General features: G+C 41.2%; 1 protein-coding gene across 1 annotated transcript in view; it reads left to right on the forward strand.

Moving 5' to 3' along the window:
* The window catches only part of susd6 (sushi domain containing 6), a 35,243-nt gene that overhangs the window by 8,653 nt on the left and 11,286 nt on the right, over positions 1-15,304 (forward strand). The window lies entirely within an intron of this gene.

Below are 15,304 nucleotides of genomic sequence, written 5' to 3' on the forward strand. Positions count from 1 at the left end.
TTGTGAATTGATCGGGGTTAGTTTCCCCCCTGTCTTGCAGGTCAGTTAGATTAAATTGGCTTCCTTTTACCCTTGGCTCGGTCAGGTTGCTCTGCCTCCGAGCGGCAGCTGAGAGCCCAATCCCACACACTCTGCGAATCCATTCACTGCCCTAATGAGTCACAACAGTTTTCCTCTGCTATTGAGTGAAACAGAGACATGATGTTGTCTGCGGTCACATTGCTGTCATAAGGTTTTAATCAGCCGTGACATTTACCGTCCTCTGAGAGCTTTTAGCACAACTAGCCAGCTCTGGTTATTACTCCACAGCAACCCTCAGATCAGGTTTTGTATTTCAGTCTCAGATCTAAGATTATTATCTTTGAGTGTGAAGTTTCAGGTTTTCAAATTGAATCGATTGTTTAGTGGAGGGAAATTTTGTTCATACTTGGAAGTAAAAGTAAACATAAGAAATTCAAGAATTCATCAAGCAGCAGGGGACATACAGAGCTTGTGTTTCTTCAAAAGAAATACAATCTTGATGACATGTACTCACTGAACCCCTTCACTTGTGCCAGCTTTCCTTTCACTTCAGCCCTCCAATGTTCCAGTCCCCTCCCCCCCCAAACAAACACACACTACCTACCCACATGAACGACCCACACACACACACACTCCCCTCACATAGCCAGCTTGTGAAATGTGCCAGATGTCCTTGCCACAGAGAGGAGGCGGACTGTGTATGTGTGAATAATGTGTGTGAGCGTTGGTTTAAGGCTCTGGGATGTTTTTAAAGTGTTAATTGATTTCCTTTCTTAAATGTCTGCAATAAGTGAATGTGTGTGTATGTGTGTGAGAAACGGCAACAGAAGGAATCGATGGGCGGATGGGCAGGGGGAGGGAGCGGCTGATCCCAAGTGTATCCTCTCTCTCTCTCTCTTTCTCTCTCTCTGTCTCTCTCTCTGTCTCTCTCTCTCTCTCTCTCTCTCTCTGTCTCTCTCTCTCTCTCTCTCTGTCTCTCTCGCTCTCTTATGTAATACACATGATTCATGTAGAGCCCAGAGGGGCTGGTATCACGCTCACGTTCTGCGTCCAACACACTCACAAACACACACTGCCTACCAATACCAAGGAAATGTGTCCTCAAATCCCCAGCCCACGTGCTCTGTGCACTGTATGTGTGTATATACTTGTGTGTACATGTGTGCAAACTGCTCCACTCACTGTGGTTATTCATGGATGGTATGCATGTAACATACAGTATCAGGACACCCAAAAACTCTGTTAGGCGGTGTATCAAAAGGCTTTATCGACCATGTTTATGACATATTTTTGCCTTATGTTAGGACAAATGTTCTCCCAAGATTTTCTTTCCAGTACCCATAATGCACCTGTGCCTTTAAGCCTGCCAGTCAACTGATGGAAAAGGACAGATAGTTCTCTAGACTCCACATTCACCACAAGGACTTTTTTCAACTGGCAGTGCGATTTATGAACTGACTGAATCTTTCTAGACCTACTGTCTCATTAGCTCCTTGAAGGAATTTGCACTGACAACACACCCAGACAAATTTATTGTTTACAGTTTCTTTTGTTTTCATATTGCCACTGGCATTATTTTATGTCATTATTAATTTTCCAAGATGTAATGGAAAATTCTAGATGGTTCTTTGAGTGAACTGACTGGTTATTTGTAGGTGTTGTCATACCTGTGTCTTTCTTGCATAATTACTTCCTTATTGTTTGCAAGAAGTTGTTTATGCTGACTCACACTTTGAGAGTTCTGGCTCATCAAAATGGTGTACAACACTCGACATTTGCCTTCTTGCATTAAATGAATATGAGCTAAAAAATATATTAACACCATCTGGGAAACTGTGTTGAAAAAAAATCTCTTCCCTGACATGTTAATGATGAATGAACACAGTGGGGGTTTTCGGAATTTTTCAATCCAGGCACTGTAGTATGAACTTAAATATTTAATCAAACATCACAAGCTACTTCTATCCAGAAAGGAAAGGCAATAACAGAAGTAACAGAAACAAACAAAAACCTACTGCTCCTTTCAAATAGTTTTCATGTTGTTTTGCTTTTAAAACTTTAATGGTTATTGATGAGAAATGGGTTCACTTCCTTTCAGTAGAAAACAATAAAGGTGGATTTAAATCAGAACAGCTTAAATGTAAACATAAGCGATAACAGCAATTACAACACTCGAACAACCAATACATGAAGGGCAACATTGACAACATGAATATATGAAATTAACCTATAATTAGACATATTACCATAGGGGTGAGACACTCGTTTTAAAGCCTTAAAGTCATCATGTTATTAGTTCTCCTGTTCACTAGCCGCCGTCTCTCCTCTGCTCTCCATACATAATTCACACAGGTAATCCCTTGACGTGTTCCAGGGATGGAGATTGCTCTGGAAATTTTCATGAATATGAAATTTCATCACTGCTGACAGGCTTATTCCAGACTCATACAAATAGCAGTGTGCTGTGTGAATAGAAATGGATGCTAAAAAAAATATACTGTACAGCATTTGCATACGAGAGCCGAGCTCTAAACACCAGAGACCAGCATACAGCACAGAGCGGCTTCTATTTCGGGTCTGTGGAGGTTTGTGTCACTTTAACTCATTTCTGGATATTACTCTTTTCGGAAATATGGCCTTTGAGTGATAGGAAATAAGATGTAGAGACAGGATGATAGACCGTAAAGATTGAGGAACTCTTTGCTCCCATTTTGCCTCACTTAACAAAGAAAGGAAAAGCTTTAAGTTCCTGCATTGGTGACTTCATGTTCTCTGTGGAAAGGTCAGGACAGCAATTTCTTATATCTGTTAATGCGCTCCGTTGGGACGCAATCACAAAGCCTGCTGGGGCCGAGGTATTTTTAGAGCCAATCACAGTCCAACTCATGTCTTTTTTATCTGTCGTTTAGCTGTTGAGTGTAAACAAGATTACCAGCAGGGTATCTGCTGAGCTAATGTAAATGTTGCACTCAAATTTGTGTTTGAGATTACTGTGTATGATTTGTGTTTATAATTCAGGACATTCTTCCAAAAATAGAAACATGCTAAACAAAACATCCTCTGCATTCAAGCTGGGTGCCAGTAAACAAACACAGCAACAAAGCGGCACCTTGGGTTTTGTGTACTGTTTGCACAGGATAAATGGCTTCAGAGTGGAAGATTTTCAGGGCACAGCGCAAATATTGCTTGTTTCATGACTTTTCTGAGTCTATCTGACATCCCACTAATGTTGGCTGCATAGAGCTCAGTTCCTAATATGGTGTCAATTCCTTAGAGTAAGCCTTTGTGGTTTATTCCAGAGGAAGTGGTCCTAGACAGTGAGTCAGAAAGAGTAAAGATGAGAACTGGAAGCGCCAAAGGGTCTATTCACATGATCACATGCCATGTTTTTTGCTCTAACAGTGTTATATACCAGGAGGTAAAAAGACTCGGATGATCCTTGTGGGTCCACTTAAATAGATAAACGATACCCTCTGAAAAGCCATTGTCTTGTGAAGTTGAGTTGAAGCTGGACAGGAAAGTGCCAGCGAGGACCAGAAGTCTCCCACAAACAAGCCCGCTGTGTGCTCTGTGTGGCGGTGACGTTTATGTATGTTCATGTGTGAGAACGGGAAATGGCTTTCAGAGGGCCTGGAAGAAAAGTGGAGTCAATAGGGTAGAGAAGAGAGCAAGGTGAAGGGGGAGGAGTGCAAGAGAAGGAGCAGAGAGCTGCCTTTGTAATTTCCTCTGAGATTTGTGTTTGTTTTTGACAATCGATTGTTATCCATTCTTGGCTTGAGTTGAATACATTTTTCTCCACCTGATGAAGGCCTATTGCACAGACAGATCCCTTTGTTTTGGCAGGTCTTGCATCAGCGCGGAGGACCTAACCAAGGATATGAGGATGTTTTCTTGTAAGTCGAGTTGCTTCAGAAAAAAAAAAAGACTTGACAACTCCCTTTTTCTCTGTAATAACAGAGTAGACTCCAGCGGCTAGCATAGCGTCATTGCTCTGACCACAGGAAAATATCTGAATGGGCCACCATGCCCTACTTCTGGCATCTTAAACAGCTGTAGTCTTTGAAACTTGTTGCTTTCTGAAGCCAAACAAAATTGTGTGTGGCTGTACAAAAAAACCCACAGTGTGCAAGCGTGTCTGCACACTGTTGGTTTCTCCTCGCAGAACGTTTGCTAGATAGGCTGGGTTTACAAACAGTGCAGCCCGAGGGGAGGGGGGAACAGTGGGTCCAGTGCAATTAACTGTTCAGAATAGTCCCCTGAAGTCCTGTTAGCAAGGCTGTTAGCAGGCAGGCAGGAGTAAAGCAATATGTTGGCTACTGGCTCCTTTCTGAAATGTGAGAACAAAGAGGGCTTTTAGGGGGGTGTTGGAAGCCACAGGCCAAACCACTGCAAGCTGCTGCCCCGCTAGATCACCAGTCTGCAATTAGGACTGCGAACTGTGTGTGTGTATGTGTGCGTGACTGAGTATATTGAGCCCAGCACAGCCCCCTTTTCTATGATGTCTCTGTTCTTCTTTCTCACTCTCTTTAAGGCTTCAGCCATTAGCCAGGTGAGACCAGAGCCCATTAGAGGCCGTCTGGTTGAATCCATCAGCCTTTCTCTTTCATTACCTGTGTGTTTATCACTTGAGCCATCACTCTCTGCTCTCACCTTTTGCCATTTAACAGCTCTCACACCCAATCAAGCCCTGAAGGGAAACTTTAAACGCCTCACCAGATAGAAAAAAACATACTCCATGGAAAAAAATACTGCAGTGCGGACAGGCGGCGCAATACTGTTTCATTCACTTTGAATGGTTGACCAGACAGTTCCATTACTTGGTGAAGATCACAGATGGCCGGGATTATTGTTAGCTACGCAGCGCTCCCTCTTCACCTCGTAACACTAAGCTTATCATTGGATGTGATTTTTATTTTTTGAATCCCATTTTTTATTACTTCTATTAAGATGTTTTACCATTCTGGGTGTCTGTTAATCATCATATTTTTGTCTTAATACGGAATTTTACTTTTTTATTTGTTCAGTGTGCTGATTGCCATTTTGTTATTCCTCCCCTGGTGACAGGTGCCATGTGGTAAAGGTTAATGAATGTCGAAGCAAAGGAGTGGTGGCACTGGCACACAATCGGTCAAATCTGATAACATACAAAATAGGTTAAGATACATGGAGCTGCATTTTTAAACAAGCTCTGTTACTGGTTATTTGCTAATGCAATATTAAATATGATCATTTAAAAAAGCCAGTTACTTTTAAAAACAACATCTTACTTTGCATTGTTCAAAGCGTTGTTTTCTCCAGCACTTGAGGATTATTCTGAAGCTACATTAAAGCCGGAGAGAGGAGATTTGTAAATTGTTTTTCTGTGAAACGTGTGCGGTTGTCTGAAGCAGCAGGCAGTCATAATGATTTCCAAAGGGCCTCATCTGAGGGACCAGCCTGCTGAGTAGAGGACATCTCTGACTAATGAGCTGCTAAATATATCCCCCAGTCTCTCCTGTCTTCTGTTGCTTCTGCTTCAGTTCTTTCTTTCTGTCTTTTTTTTCATTCTTTTTTCTTTTATTTTGTGTTTTGACCATCATTGTACTTTTGTGTGTGTTTTGTATTCTTTTGGATTTACATTGTCAAGCTGTCTCCTCAAAATCTTGCCAAAGTACATATCTATAATCTCTCTCTTATTTGACTTTTTTCTATGTCTGTCTTGTCTTTGGTCCCTCCTCTCTTACCTCCTCTTGGATTTGTGTGTTTTTCTGGCCCACTGAAACAGTGTGGGCTGATTTTTTTTTTTTCATCACACCGTTAGTCAACGGCAGCATCCTGTTCAAACAAGTTCATCAGCTTACACATAAGGCACTGAGCATCCTACACAGATATGCTGAATTTGCCAATGGTTGAGACATCCAAACCGCGCCAGACTGTGAGCAACAATGTCAGAGCTCATGACGCAGGCGTAGCACGAATGGTTTGCTAAAATATGATATCTTGCTGACAAGTTGAAAGCTTGAGGTTTGTCTGTGGCTTTTACCATATTTCCATAATATTATCAGGAAAACTGTAAACAGTAAACTACTGACATGAAGTGCACAAACATCCACATCTTACTTGCTTGATGCTTCACAACAAAGCTTTCTAGTAGAGTTGAGCAAACGAGTAAAATGTGCCAATATCCATTCTCTTGATGAAGGAAAACCTTCAATGGGTAGCTAACTGAAGTTTATTATTTGAAGTTTATAATAGTTTTTTTGCTCGTGTGATCAAAAACATTAATTTGAAGTTCAGTTCTGATGCTGTTCTGGAAGTAGTTTTTTTATAAATGGTAAATATAGCAGGTGCTCTGTTTCCCTCAACAAGTTTATGATACATGCGTGTTCTGTTTGGCAAGATAATCTTCACAGATGAACATCACTTAAATGAGGTGCCAGAAGAAAAAAGCTAATCTTAGGCCATAAGATAAAATAATATAAGATAATCCTTTATTAGTCCCTACATCACAGTCGCATGACTTCAACATCACCACCTCTGAGCTTCGATCTATAGAATACTAGACACACTTTACTATAAATTGATCAATTATTAATTTACAAGTTGTTTGGTCTGAAACCATTCTCGCTCTTTACTTTACATCTCTGTGTCCGGTTTGATGACGTTTAACGTCCCCGTTAACTTCTCTAGTCTCATTTAGCCACTTGGTAACTTCTGCCTTTTTTAAGACAGACATGCTTGTACATGTGGAGTATTTACTGGCGGATTTTATGTCATACCATCAAAGATACAAATTAGATACACTTTAGATACAATTGTGAAAATCTTTTATTACCTTATTTCAGGCTTTTAACTGAACCCTTATTCAAAAAACACATTCACTTCAAGATGACGGAACAGAAAGTACAAAAACGCTAACTTATGTCCAGGTTTTAGGACTCGTTCTTGTGTCACTCTATTTCAGGCTTATTAACCTCCTGGTAGCCCCGGCCTTTTGTGGTTTAAGTCCTGCCCATTCCAGGAACAGATATGGATACAGATAATTTAGTTGGCTGAATAGATACTGATAAGGGTCTACTCACTCATATCTACTTTCTAGCGGTCTCTAGGCTGTAAATGTTAAACAGCAGCAGCAGCAGTAAATGTTTGGCTTGCATTAACACTATCTTAAAACAGCAATTACATCTCCATGCCACAGAAAATTTTAGGTTAGACAGCAGCTACTAAATTACTGACAGCTGGATATAATGAGACTGTTTTTCAAACAGTGGTTTCTCCTCAGCCGCCTGCATGACCATCGGTTTAGCACAAGAGCGGCAACTGACGTGTTTCCACTGAAATGCCGACGGCCTGTGCAGTTATCACCTGCTGAGAATCCACAGTGGACTACAGAGTGGAAATGCATACAGTCATGCCTCAACATGCCACAGCTGTAGAAATACAGTGGAAAAGGGGCAACACTGTACTGCAGCATGCACAACCCTTAATCTGTTGATTCAGCTTTTAGCTTTAGTCCAACTTTAGCTTTGTCAGAAGCTCTCTGCTAGTTTACTTGCTAAATAAATTATCTAAAGTGCATATAGAGGCTACTTAAACACAGCCAGTCTTAGGCAGAAAAATAAACACAACCCTTTTGACACATCTAGTATTCACTTTTTCCTGTGACTTCATGGTACATGCTGTGGTCTCATTTTTGCCAGCCGGGTGTCCTAATATTTCCCGTCTTCTTCTCATTATTTCCTGTTTTTTTTTGTTTTGTTCTGTCTAGTCCCATCCCTCCAACTGTAACCAGTCCATTAGATTGAGTGTTGATATGTTTAGTGGCCAGTTGGCTTAGCTCCACTCTAATGCCCTCTGTCCTTATTACATCATCTGTAAACAGCTCTCTGGAACAAACAACAGCCAAATGGCGAAGGCCTTTGTATAGGCTACACTAGAGTCCATTTGGATAATTGTGTCAGGGTTGATGAGAAGCGTGCACATCTCTGTACGTCTGATCTGTTTTTATTTCCATCCATCTGTTTGTATATGTTTGTACATCTATGAATTAATTCCTAGAATTTATATCAGATTAAAAAATGACAACAGAATCCAAAGATATCTTTTAATTGCCATCTTAGTCTGACCAATGGCCCAAAAGCACAGATGATCAGTTTATGAGGAGAAAAGTGAGCAACTCTTAGCATTTGTGAAGCTGCAACCTCTATATATTTGGTGTTTTTAATTCATAAATGGCGGAAACAATTATCATAACTGGATGATTAATTCTTTAATCTTTTCAGCGCTTTAAGTAACAGTTTTTCAAAACATGTCATCTTTAACAGCTTGTGTTTGTATGTGTGGGCTGAAGTCCTCATTAACTGTAGATTGCTGCAGTTGCGGTTGGGCTTGAGTCACAAATTTGATTATTTATAATTCACTTGGCACATTTGAAAATAACATGAAACGTGTGACTTTCTTCTGACGTGTTTGATGACTAAAGGCTTGACGACTTCAAGGTTGCAATATTTATTTTGATATGTGCAAGTAAATAACTATGTTGTCTATTGTTTATTGTGCTGTACTTCCTTTCACACTCAGTCGGTTACTGAACTGTGTTACTGATGTTACTGTGCTCTTCATGCTGGCAGCAGTCCCATCCAGGATTTGGAAGAGTTTGATATCTGTGTTTGAGTCCACGAAAAGTTTGCTGTGTTGGAGGTCTAGCCAGCAATATAAACTGTACTTTGTATCTTCTTCATGATGATAAGCAGTAGTTTATTGGTAACTCTCTTACTGGACTTTCTATTTCATCTTGTATTTTTGGCTTGAGTCAAATTTGCCCACCAGAATTTTTGCACTTGCTCAACTTATATAACTTAAAATGTGAGGTTTCAGAATTATTTTCTTGTGTATGCATTCGTGTTTAGTGTTATCAAGCAGTGATTATTAACTTGAAGAAAATGTTCAAAGTTAAAACGTCATGGACACTTTTAAAACTTTGTGCAACTTGTCTTGACATGGCTTGCCTTGCTTTTACTTGAGGCTAATGGATGGTTGCCAAGGAGATTATTATTTTTCTTGGCAATGTTTTGTCTCTGTCAAATACAGGTATGCTGCTTTTTCTCAGTCTTTCTTCTCTTTTCAGTAGCACTGACATGGTGACACCAGTGATTGGGGATGTCCTGTTTTTTAGGCCAGATCCAAGTCCTTACACTGTGAACATGCTGATGTATAACTTAGGATTTCTTGCTGCTTTTTATGTTTTTTGAGCCCGTGGCTGTTAATATTCTCAGAATTTTGTTAATTGGGAACAGCAGTTGCTATATCCAGAGCAAAGAAAGATTCACAGTTACATTCACGGTCAATGCAAACACACAGTATGTTGGCACGTAAGAACGAAGTGTAAACCCACCAGGATGTCACCCATTAGTTTGTGGACTGCTAAGACCTTGAGATTGGCATTACATCTGTCGCCATATTGGTTTTCGGAGCCAGAAGAGACCTGAGGACATGCCGTTGTAGCAACCTGTCATTCAAAAGTTAGCCTGCTTTATCGTCTATTTAAATCCAAATGGGACCGAAGACTGAAAACTAGCAATTAAGACCATAAACTCATGAAGAAACTGTTTACTGAGATAATAAATCAAGATAGAAGTAGGGTCAGTTTCTCTTAAGCGTACATACAATTTGGCCTCTTTTTGAAACCAGTACAGTTGCCCCATGCATGTTTTAAGTTCTTCGGCATTGGCTTCATTTTCAGACTCAGAAGCTCTGTCCATATTTGATACAGTGAATGGTAAGTACCTACTGTCCTGAAAAAAATACTAGTCAGTGTCACACACTGACAACATATCACTTCTCTCAGCGGAACATATGTTAAGAAGTTGTACTCTGTTTGGTGCCATTTGATCACCCTCTTGCTGACTTGCTAGAGCAGTTGCTCTGTCAAAGTTCAGTTGGGCTTCATCAGGGTGATGAAGTGCTGCAACACTGCCTGGATTGTTGAATCACAGGAGACTTGATACAACGTTTGGGACAGTCTTTAACATTGTCTTTGTTTCTTACAGGGATAATAGCCAGAGTCATATTCCCTAAATAACAGAAATAAACAATCCTTTTGCATTAAGCAGGGTTTGAACAAAATGTTGAAAGTTCGAGAGACGGTATGTCTTCAAGGTTAGGAGTAAACTTGAATTAGAATATACTTGTTGAAACATGTTTGACTTTCACCATAATGTAGTGTTTCATCTACATGTTCACTCATGTAAACCAAAACTCTTCTACTGGTTAAAATGAAATGGTCCTATCATTGTTTTTATCATTTATCGTAATAAAAAAGTGACAATATGCACAGATTGTTGTGTGTATAAAGGAATTGTGTTTTTGGTTTTGGAACTTGTGTAAGTGAATTGTACTCTTAAAAAGCTGTTCAAACGCTGTATGAGTCTTCCTGCGCTCCATTTAAAGTTGCTTCCTTCATAGTGCTGTGTGTAGCACAGTATGTGCTGTTCTGTTGCAGTGAATGCTGTTGCATGTTCAACAACTCAAATGTCCCCATAAAAAAGGACGCAGACTGAATTATGTCTTCATGTGGTTTGAAAGAAAAATCTGTAGTATAACTATCAATAGACTTAAACTGCCCACACCTAACTCGTGCTACCAACATATCAGCGTGCCAGCCTTGGTAAGCAGGGTTGGGATTATCTCCCTGACTTTCACCTTCAACAAATGTCCCAGGCTCAGCACTCATACCTCTGCTGGCTGCTGAAATATGATCAGCCCACAGTTGCATTGACAGTTTTTTGGGAGGGGGTTCTGTGTGTGTCTGAACACATGCACGTGTGTGTAGGAGGGGTCCCACACACTCTTTTGTTTTCCTCTGAAAGCTGAGAAGAAGGAATGTCTGCCTCCCAGCTGTCCTCAGCAGTGAGGGTGATAGAAGCAGAGAGAAGGGGGGAGCTCACTGTTCGCATTCGCTAACATCCTCCCATCTGTTACTCGAGGGCAGAGTGTGCGTGTATGTGTGTGTATGCCTGTATCTCGGGGTTGGAAAGAGGGTCACACAATGGTGCTCCCCCTTGCCCTCACCCGCTTTGGCCTCCCATGCATATTTAACCCTTCAAATGCAAAGTTGTCTGTTGTCCTGTTCGGAGGCACGCTGCTTAAATCTGTCACTGTTCCCCATCCCTCAGTGAGCGGGGACAATGGGTTGTAATGGCAGCACACGTGGCTTGCTAAATGCATTGGAACAGCAGGGGAGAAATGGGTGGGGATATGGAGGATGTGGTGTCTGTTAAGAGACTTCCTTCACCCTGGGTGTATGCAGCATGTGTGTTTTGCAGCTGCGTGAAGATGTGTTATGAGTGGGCCGCTGAGTTCTCTGGAAATGCTCTTCTGGAAGCCCTTGACTTGTGTTTTCTGGCAAACTTCCTGTTTACTGTACAAATGACACCGTTGGCTATGACACCAGTGTGCTATACGGACACTGGTTGGCCTTTTTAGAGCGTATGGAGAAGAAATAAGTGCCCACACTCGGATTCATACCCTTTATCATTCACACAACACAGATAGGATGTCAGTGAGCAGTACAAACCTGCTGTTTACAAAGGCGCCTTGGGACACTTGCAACCTACACTTGCATAGAGAGTAAACTGTCCGCCTAGATCTATGTGTACTCCGGCAACTCCCTCACAACGCCTCTGTGTCCTTCATCCTCCTCCGCCTCCCCCTTTCCTCCTCAGTAAGGTCCCTCCACCTTCTCCCCAGAGGCCCTCAGTGTGCTTTTTTGGGGGGGGGTTTCATGCTTTAAGGTTTCAGCTTTGTTCTGCATTCTTTCTGCCCTACAGTATAAAAGTCCACATTCATAAGCTTTTTTTTTTCTCATTTTCTTTCCCATAACCTTTCCTCTCATTCAACAAAATCTGCTTTTGAGTCAGGGCCCAGCTGTTATGAGTAGACAGAATATGAAAGCAGAAGTGTGTTTGCGTCAGTGTTTAAGTATGACGACTCCTCACTGACTTGCAGTAGAACATGACTCTACTAGTATCAGTCACCCAGACATTAAGCAACCTATGTTACTGCCTGGTGTCACCCTCAGGTCAGCGTACTGAGTTGTGTCACTTCATACTGTGTGAAGCTCATCTGTGAGGTTTGTGTATGTGTGAAAGAAAGTGAGTGCAGGAAGCTTGCTCTTCACACATATACACACCATATCACATTATGAAGTTTTACTATGACTCGCTTATAGTTTCGAGTTTGTAGTTTCTGACCAAATGACGCTTGAAAAACTTTCACTGGATTTGAAGCTAGATATTAGCATTCATATTGTATCTTCTATTAGGCTGTACACCAATTTAATCAGTTTGACCAGTAGTTCATTAAAGTCCCCCCCTAAACAATCTCAGGGAAAACAAAACACTATCCACCAATAGCAGAAATGTATTGCGTGCCCCCTTATACCTTCCAACACTATCCCGCCGTGGGCTCTGCTGCACTGTACTGCACTCTAATAACAACAGCTTGGCTAAAAATCCCATGGATTAGCAGCAGAGATGGGAACGTGGCAAAAAACAAAAACACCCTCAGCCCAAAAATGACAGCAACATCATCAAAAACAGCAAAAACAGAGGGCTTGGAGAGAGGCCAGCACATGAACAAAAACATATTTACCAGGCCAAAGAGAGCATCATCATCCTCTTGGTCTTTAGCTTAATCCAACACACATCCCCCCTTTAGCATACATTGACACACACAGATTCCCCTGCTCTACACACACACACTTGAAAACGCACCCTCTTTTATGGCCTATTGTTCCGTAGAGCGACCAAACAGCTGGTTGCAGAAGTCATCAGTATCTGATCTGCTTTAGAGCGCTTCCAGCTTGTAATGGAGGATAATTAGAATTTTAATTTGCCCGGGCAAAGAGGGCTAAAACCCTTGTCTTCCCCCCACCCATATCTTCCTCAATCCACCTACCAGCTCTTAGCGGGCGAGTGCCATCGGTAACAGATGGAGAAAGGGAGATATTCACAGCCAGGCAGGCACTTCAGAGCAAGGCAGGGGATTTTAACGCCCCCCATGGCCTGAGTCTCCTCCGGCACTGTCTTAAGGCACTGGATGTTGGGATTAGCAATCAGCCTCATGGGCTCTCTATCCCGGCCCAGTCCTCCCACTACACGGAGTGTTTCTCCAACCTTTTAGCAATTAAGCTCTTTGATCAGCTTACAGTCGTGTGTCCCAGAAGATTTCAAGCAGTTTAACCTTTTTTAAATGTCCATTTTATTTAACTCAATGTGGCAAAAACCAAAGCTTAAACACTAAAAGAAGCAAACATGAGATGATCTGTCACACAAATGTGCTTAACATTTCTATCATTTTTTAAAATTAATGTAATATTTTCTTACACAGTCTTTCCACTAGCTTCCAAAAGGCACTTGTGACTCTGTGCTAGCCATGATTGTTTTCGACATTTCTCAAAGACCCGTTCTCTTGAGCACACTCTTAACATCAGACCAGTGGGAGAACAGCTTGTGTTTAACTGTGAGTCATTCCCTTCCTCATGAGCACAAAACACAGCGTGCTGAAATCCACTCTGTCATTGCTTAGTGCTTTAATCAGGTTTTTTTCCCCTCTGTGTGTTTTCAAAGCCAATATTCAATCTAGGCTGAGAGGGCGATGGAAAAGGGAGCGACAGCAAGCACTCTACCATCTCTGGATACTGAAGCAGCATTCATTCTTTCCTTTAACAGAGTCTCTCCATTTGTGCTAGCCCAGCCCACAGTGTGGTATGTACTGTGGCTGCCTCCTCTTCCCATTGTTGCTGTACAGAGCCTCTCCCTCACACAGAACTACTGGTCGACCTGCCACGACATGTCTCTTTTTGGCTTGTAATTGCTCAGGGCCACAGTGCTCCATGATGCTGACGTTTTTCTGTGCTCTCTTCTACTCTTTCTCTGTCTCCCCTCCCCCTCTCTCCATTCCTGTTTATCTGATGATGAATACCTTTACCGTCAGTATTTTCTCTTTTTTTTTTTGTTCCTCACTTCTTTCTAGCTTGACCTTTCTCTTTCCTGGTAATTTTTCAGAAGTAGTGCCAGGTTTTTGATGTGGAATATATTTATACTTTCCTAAGGTAGGCTCTGACTACTTTTGACAAGTGTAATCCCATGCGAGAATGAGTTTAAGTCAAAATTATTAACTGCTCCAAGTTCAACAACCACTTTTTTGACATTTCTTTATCTTTTCATATTTGTCTTCATTTCCTTTTATAAGCTGACATGGGTACAAGTTGTTCTTTCCTCAGGGGATGTAGTTTGCCAAGGAGTGTCTGTGTGTGTGTTCAAGCATGACTAGTCTATATTTGGGGTCCATGTTGTTAGTTTCTACCCATGAAAACAAGATGGTTTTCATTATCAGTTTGTCTGCCGATTAGTTTCGTGGGATAGATTGATAGTTTTGTCTATAGACTGAGACAAAAATGTTGATTGTAACCTCCCAGAGCCCAAGGCAACATATTCAAATGACTAGTTTTGGCCAACCATATGTCCAAAACCCAAAGAAATTCAGCGTACTAGTGTATGTGACAATGAAAAGCAGCCAATTTGCTTGAAAAATGATGGAAACAATCAAAATAGTTGCCAATTCCTTTTCTTTTGATCAACAAACATTGAATAATCGACTTGTTGTTTCAGCTCTAATGCAAAAAAAAATGACAATATAATAACATAGTAACCTTGAGATGATGTAAATTGTTCTATAGAGATCAAGATTTTAACCTAACCTGGATAAAGGCACCATTATAAAATCAAGCTGTGTTTATACAATACCCCTCTTTTCAAGGAGAATTGTAAAACGTAAATGACAGTTGTCAGAGCATAAAACCAATGAACTGTTGATCTTTACAAATCCAAATGCAATAGTGAAACAATGACACAGCCGTCAGTGCGGAAAAAAGACCTCCAGTTTCAAAATTGAGACATTGTACTGGCCTCAGTGTTCGTTAAGACTGACCTGACTTCACTGACCTTTGTGGCCTGAGTTCTCTGTACGCAGTAGCCCTCAACTGGGTCAAGCCTCAAACTATAAGCATTATCAGCTAACCTCATGCTAATGCAGAGAGGTTCTTTGTAGATTTAACAGTTAAAAACAACAGTGGATTTGCTTAAAGCTACAAGAAAAACTAGCTCCACTCATTCTGTATTTAAATCTTGCAACTGTCGCCCCCAACTCTGTTTGAGTTGAAGCTAGATTATGTTGTATTTTCTTCCTTTTGGTCTCAGTCTCTGGTGTCTTTTAAATTTGAAGAAGCAGTTTATACATAACG

The sequence above is a fragment of the Pagrus major genome, chromosome 22 (genome assembly GCF_040436345.1).
Source record: "Pagrus major chromosome 22, Pma_NU_1.0".
NCBI lineage: Eukaryota > Metazoa > Chordata > Actinopteri > Spariformes > Sparidae > Pagrus > Pagrus major.